Source organism: Rhincodon typus, chromosome 2 (assembly GCF_021869965.1).
Source record: "Rhincodon typus isolate 14 chromosome 2, sRhiTyp1.1, whole genome shotgun sequence".
NCBI lineage: Eukaryota > Metazoa > Chordata > Chondrichthyes > Orectolobiformes > Rhincodontidae > Rhincodon > Rhincodon typus.
In genome coordinates this window covers 10,375,351-10,382,517 of record NC_063333.1, presented here as the reverse complement: position 1 = coordinate 10,382,517, position 7,167 = coordinate 10,375,351, and the positions used below count along the sequence as shown (strand labels likewise).

At 41.3% G+C, this 7,167-nt stretch overlaps 1 protein-coding gene across 1 annotated transcript in view; it reads left to right on the top strand.

The window, feature by feature from the left end:
- Positions 1-7,167, top strand: part of LOC109921859 (sodium channel protein type 4 subunit alpha-like) — a 1,322,739-nt gene that overhangs the window by 839,133 nt on the left and 476,439 nt on the right. The window lies entirely within an intron of this gene.

Genomic DNA, 7,167 nt, shown 5'->3' with positions numbered 1-7,167 from the left:
TTCACAAGCTTCAAAATCTCCCCTCCCGCTACCGCATCCCAAAACCAGTCCAGCTCGTCCCTGCCTCCCTAACCTGTTCTTCCTCCCACCTCAAGCCGCACCCCCATCTCCTACCGACTAACCTCATCCCGCCCCCTTGACCTGTCCGTCCTCCCTGGACTGACCTATCCCCTCCCTAACTCCCCACCTACACTCACCTTTACTGGCTCCATCCCCGCCTCTTCGACCTGTTTGTTTCCTCTCCACCTATCCTCTCCTCTATCCATCTTCTATCCGCCTCCCACTCTCTCCCTATTTATTTCAGAACCCCCTTCCCCTCCCCCTTTTCTGATGAAGGGTCTAGGCCCGAAACGTCAGCCTTTCTGCTCCTATGATGCTGCTTGGCCTGTTGTGTTCATCCAGCCCTGCACCTTGTTGTCTCTCATTTACTATAACTGTTGTTTACTGTTACTCATATTCATTCAAGATATTACACATTGCTGTCACTAAGCATCTGGAAATGAACGTTGAAGGTGTCACATTGGGTGCTAGTAAAACAGGCTGCTTTGTCTTTAGTGGTATCAAGCATCTAGAGACATCCAGACAAATGGAGAGTATTCTGTCACATTTCTGATTTGTGCCTTGTAAATGGTGAAAAAGCTTTGAGCACCAAGGCGAGTTATTTGCTGCAGACTGCCTATCCTCTTACCTACTCTTGTTACTGTAGTGTTTATAATGGCTGATCCAATTCAGTTTTTGGATAATGGTAATGCCATTGAAAACCAAAGGATGATGATTGGATTCTCTCTTGTTGGAAATAGTCATTTTGTGGTAATTTTGTGATGGAAATGTCACTTGCCACTTAATAAGGCAAGACTAGATAATATCCATGTCTTGCTACATTTTTACATGGGCTGATTCAATACCTAAGAAGTCATAATAGTACTGAACGTTGTGCAAACAGCAGCAAATACCCTTATGACTTAACGATGGAGAGATGGTCATTGAAGATGGTTAGGCCTTGGACATTATCCTGAGGATTCTTGTAGTGACGGTCTGTGGCTGAGATTACTGACCTCCGACAGCCCTGACTATCTTTGTTCATGCTAGAAATGTCTCCAACCAGCAATGGGTTTTCTCTCTGATTCCCATTAACTCCAGTTTTACTCGGGCTTCTCATTACCACCCTTGGTCAAATGCTGTTTTGTTGTCAAGGGCAATGACTTTTACTTGTTCCCCACCCCATACAGAGACACATACACACCCCACCCCACCGAGTTCATCGCTCTTGTCTGTATTTGGACAAGCCTGAGGTCAGGATCTGTGTCAACCTGACAGAACCCAAAGAGGGCATTTGTTGGCAGGCTATTGTTGAGTAAATGCCATTTGATAACACTTTTGACAACAAATTCCATCATTTGCTATATAAAGTTTAAAGTTCCCCACAACCATTACATTTGCTATAAGCTCCAATAATTTCTTGTTTAATGTGCTCTGTTTGACAGTTTTAGTTACTGTTGGCAGCCTATAAACTACTCCCTCTTGCATTTTCTGAACTTGCTATTTCAAATCTCCAACAGTACTGGTTCTACATTCTGATCTTCTGCGCCAAGTTCCTTTTTCACTTGTGTCATCCTCTATTCTTTATTTGCTTGTTTTTTCAAAGTGTTGTGTACCTTGGAATACTTAGTATCAATTTAATCACCTTGCAGCTATGTCACTTGTAGCATTTAAGTCTAAGCCATTTATCTCTGTTTGTTCCACCAGTTCATCTGCTGTATTGTGAATGAACAGTAAATTCAGATAAAGTGACTTCATTTAGTTTAACTACTATTCCCTGCTTGGACCTTACTGTTATGCATTCTGCCCCTTTCTGTCTCACTCAACTTGTCCATATCCTCGTCAATGTACTTTTCCATTGCCTGAACTTTTCTCCTTGTAATTCTAACTCTCCCTTCCCCAAACTCTCCCTCTCCCTCTTTTGTTTGTTTAGAGTGATTTTTTTTTCCTTTTCTAAGTAATTACTGGTACATTTTTATGTTTGCATGCTCTGGCCCTTTCTGTCTCACTCTGGTTACTACTGCCTGTGCACCCTACACTCTTGCCCTGTCCTTTCACTTTACATTTTCAACTCTCCCTATGTGTTTGATGGTCATTTAACTTACTTTCACCTACTTTCTTAGAAGGCTACCTCTACCTCACTGTTCCAAATTACTTTCAGACCCTTAAAAACAAAGATCAGGACTTTATAGCATTGAAAACCAAACCTAATTTACCTTTACTTTAAAATGCAATCTTTCATTGCATTAGTTTAAACCCTTTTTATACTCTTTTTGTCACGACACTGGTCCCAGTACTGTTCAGGTGAAGACTACCCTAGGAAAGAGGAAACTGGATTACCAGTATTGGTGTGAATGCTTCCTGAACCAAAAAAAAAATTCTCTGACAATAGTCTTTCAGCCACACATTCAACACTTTGTTTTAGTTACCGCATGTTAATCGGTGACTGGGGCAGCAGTCCATAGATTATTATCTTTGTGGTTCTGTTTTTATAATTTAGTTCCTAGCTGCTAATACTCTGAGCAGAATCTGGTACTACCTATGACAAAAATAGAAAGTGCTGGAGTACCTCAGCAGGTCTGGCAGCACCTGTGGAGAGAAAACAGAGTTAATAATTCGAGTCCAGTAACCCTTCTTCAGACTGATTATTAATGTTCTTTAGGGAAGGTCTGGCCTGCAAGTGGTTGCAGGCTCAGCAATGTTATTGATATGTTTCAGAAAGCAGTTGAGTCAAACTATGAAACATCTTAAACCAGAGGGACCACCCAGCAGCAACATGCCAGTATGTCAGCGGAATGATATAAAGTTGGAAGGGAGTTGCCTACTTAACCTTCAGTGTTGGCTGCAGACCCCGTCAAGTCTCATGACATCGGGTCAAGCATGGACAATCATAGATCATACAGTACAGCAGAGGCCCTTCAGCCAATCAATTTTGTACTGCCTAAAATAAACCACTATTTACCCTGGTGCCACTTTTCCAAGCTAGGCCTATAGTCTTGAATGTTACGACCCTTCAAGTACTTTTTAAAGGTTGTCAGATTTCCCACTTCAACTATAATCCCAGGCAGTGCATTCCAGACACCCATCCTTAAATCTTGTCTAAACCTTTTGCTTTTAAAATGATGCCTTGATCCCTTGTCATTGACCCTTTTTAACTAAAGGGAATAGTTGCTTTCCTTTCACTGTCTATGCCCCTCATAATCCAGTAGACATCTATCAGATCCCCTCTCAACCCTCTCTATTCCAAAGAAAACAACATGAGCTTAACCAACTTCTCATTATACCTGAAATGCTCCATCCCAGGCAATATCCAGGTGAATCTTCTTTGCACTGCTCCCAGTGCATTCACATCCTTCCTGCAGTTTGGTGACCAGACATGCACAGTACTCTAGCTGTGGTGTAATCAAAAGTTCATGACCTCCCTGCTCATACAATCTATGCCACGAATGATAAAAATGAGTACTTAAAATGTTTTTGTAACTATTAAACTGTCCTTCCACCTTCAGAGATCTGTGGACAAGCACACCACGATCTATCTGTTCTTCTGAGCTTTTCAAAGTGTATCAACTCATTTATTTATCAGGGTTAAATTCCATCTGCTACTGATCTGTCCATCTGACTAATCTGTTTATATCCTTCTGTAAACTGATACCTTCTTCCTCACTGTCAGCCACCTGACCAATCTTATCATTCTCTACATTCCCCCCACCCCCCCGGCCTTTTCTCATCTACATGATTTATGAATGTCACAAACAATAAAGGGAATCAGGTAAGGAAACTTGCTGCTGATTACCATATACCTCGGATGGTGAATCATTACTCCAGGTTGAAGCCCACTTGGAGTGTGGTGAGGATGCAAAATGTATCAACAGTGACTCAGTAGCACCACTAAATTTAAAAAAAAACTGGTGATGCTGGAGATGTGAAAGTAAAACAAATTGCTGGCAAAACCCAGCAGGTGTGACAACATCTGTGTGGAGAAAAGAGTTAATGTTTCAAAACTGGAGATGGGATGTGGGGGTCAGAGGTGAGCAGATAGGTGGAGATGCAGCCCAGAGAGAGAGAAAAATGTAAAGGGTATGTCGCTGAGAGGATTATTGATAGTAAGCCAGGACAGAAGGGAACTTGAATGAGTAAATAGTGAGAGTGGACAGTAGGAGAGAATGGGTAGGTATAAGGGGAGGGCCTCAAATGTCCACCTTCTTCTTCAACTGAGGATTCTCCGCTACTGTGGTTGACAGGGTCCTTAGCCATGTCTGATGCTTTTCCCTCATTTCCACACTCACCCCTTCACTTCCCTCCTACAATGACAATAGGGTCAAACTGCTTCTCACGTACCAACCCACCAGCCTCTGCATCCAAAGGATTGTAAGCTGTCATTTTCTTCAATTCCAGACACACATTCCACTTCACTCCTTTGTCAGCATTTCACAGGGACCGTTTCCTTTGGGATACCCTGGTCCACATCATTTCCATTCCCAATGTCTCCCCACACCCTAGCGCCACCTCCTGCCATCGCGGAAGGTGTAACATCTGCTCTTTTACCTCCTCCCTCCTCACTATCCAAGGCCCCAGACCAGATGATGTAGGAGCAGATACAGGACCATTTGTCCATCAAGTTGACTCCACCATTCAATCGTGACAACAACACTCAAGAAACTTGACTGGTTCAGTTTTGGAAACCTGGTCGTCATGTCCTGCATGACTCTACAAAGCCTTCCAGGACAAAGCAGCCCCCTTGATTGTTTTTGATAGATATGATGGCATTCACTCACTCCATCACTGATGCACAGTAGTAGCAGTATTTATCAGCCAGAAGATGCACCACAGACGTTCATTAAAGCCCTTGAGATTGCACCTTCCAAGCCCATAACCACTTTATCATGTAGAAGGACAAGTGCAGTAGGTACACGAGAACAGATAATTCCCTTCCAACCCTGACTTGGAAATCTATTTTCATTTCTTCACTGTTGCTAGGTCACAATTCTGGAACTCTTCCCCGCTCCCCCCCCTACAGCATTGTGGGTGATCCTACATTAAATTTAGAGCAGTGGTTCAAGGTGGCAGCTCACCTCCACTTCCTTGGGGGATTTAGGGATGGGCAATAAATGCTCACCAAGTCAACAAAGAGTACAACCTCTGAATTACTTTTCTTTTATGAATCAATCAATTGCTACCCAGGTACCAGCTCTGCAAGGCATTGTAAAAAAATGAACGTTTAATAATAATCAACAGAAATTTATATGGCACTTTTAACACAAATAAATGTCTCAAGACTCTTCATGAGCACTGCCAGACAATTTTTAAAAAAGAAACATGAAATATTTTGAGCGAAATTGATGTCTCTCAGGAAAACAACCTTTCTCGGCACTTCCTTAAAAAGTTTCTTATAGAATTTAAATATAGTGACGTTCCCTTCAAATATTAGGCTTCCATAATCTCTCTCAAGCCCCTTTATACACTAACAGTAAGTACATTAGACAGTAACAAACACAAAGTTGCTGGAAAAGCTCAGCAGGGCTGGCAGCATCTGTGAAGAAAAAAATCAAGAGTTAACGTTTCGGGTCCGCTGACCCTTAGGACACGAAACGCTAACTCGTTAGAATATTAGACCATATCCATTTCTCGCAAACTTCACTTTCTGGTGTAACATTTGTTAAAGATTAGGTGGTCATTTCTACCAACGTAACGAATTTAATTTTCAACTTATAACAAATTGCTTTTAAATGGCTTATGGCAATGAAAACAGTACGTGGTGATGTCCCAGTGCACGATGTTAATATGCACATGCACATGCAGATGTAGGTGCTCTCTCATGAAAGCTCGGAATATGTTTTTGGCCTTCTGAGAAATAAACCCTGTAAACCGCAATGAATATTGAGAATGCTCAATAACATTACCACGCAGATTGAATTTGCATGTGTGATGACGCCGGCAGCAGGAACGGTGCACTGACAGTTTTACTAGAAGCAGTCTGATGCGATGTGTGCGGGAGCAAGTAGCGTTGACAATGCACACTCCGGCTTACATTCATCTTGCACTTTTTTTAAAAAAAACCTCAACCTAGAAGTTATACTCCTAAAATACGTACATCAAATGAGATACCTAATACAGTATATGCTACGTTGATTTACATGCTCTCATGCCATCCCAGTAATGGATAATTGTATGGTATCTCTTGATCTTTAATTACGAAATTCTGTAAAATATCCTGCAAATGAAGCTGTTTTTACGCTGATTACTAAACGCAATTTTAATGGAATCATCCTTCGGTGTCTCCGGAGCGTTTTATTACCGGAGAGCTTCACCTGCTCCTTTATATCCTATGGTATTTCTAAGTTGTTGGTATCCTTGAAAATGTAACTCGATTGCTCCTTTTCCATTGTAGCCGATTAAGGTGACACTTCCGACAAACGTCGTTCGTGGGAGGTTAAGACTTATTTCAAAATTGAGTTGTCTTAAACTATAGTGTGAAGTCTCTGGCATATGTAATTATTAAGTTTCGGCTTTTCGGTGGTTTTGTTATGAATGCAGATCCTTCAAATCAAATTCAGGACACACTCAATTTGGGCCATAATTACATGTACGTAAATAACTCAGCATTTCCTCGAGTGCGATGCATAGTCTATTAGAATCTGCAGGTAGAGTATGTCACTAGCTATATGCTGCATATATATGTTAATCACAACGTTAAATCAGCATCCTGCCGTACTTATGGTCAATGATCGCCCAGGACCTATTTTCGGATAGGGAACTCAAGATTTTAATACATTTCTTCTAATCAGCAAGGCTATTCTATACTGTGAACGGATTCCCATTCCTGTTTTAAAAGGTATCTTAACATTGAAGTATGATAACAGTAAATTTATAAATTAATAAGACTGGACGACAACTGCGAAAACCAAGAACGCCAATTTCTGAGATTAAATGGAAAAATACTGGAAACGCTCGACTGTTCAGTATGGTTCAATAGGTTATCGACCTGAAACATTAACCCTACCTTCCTCTTTGCATATATACTAGTTAGGTTGCTGCGTATTTGCAGCATTTTATATTTCAAATTAAAATGTCCTGGCAATTTCTGTCCTGAATGTCATTTTGCACTTTGATATGTGATACTGTCTGCTT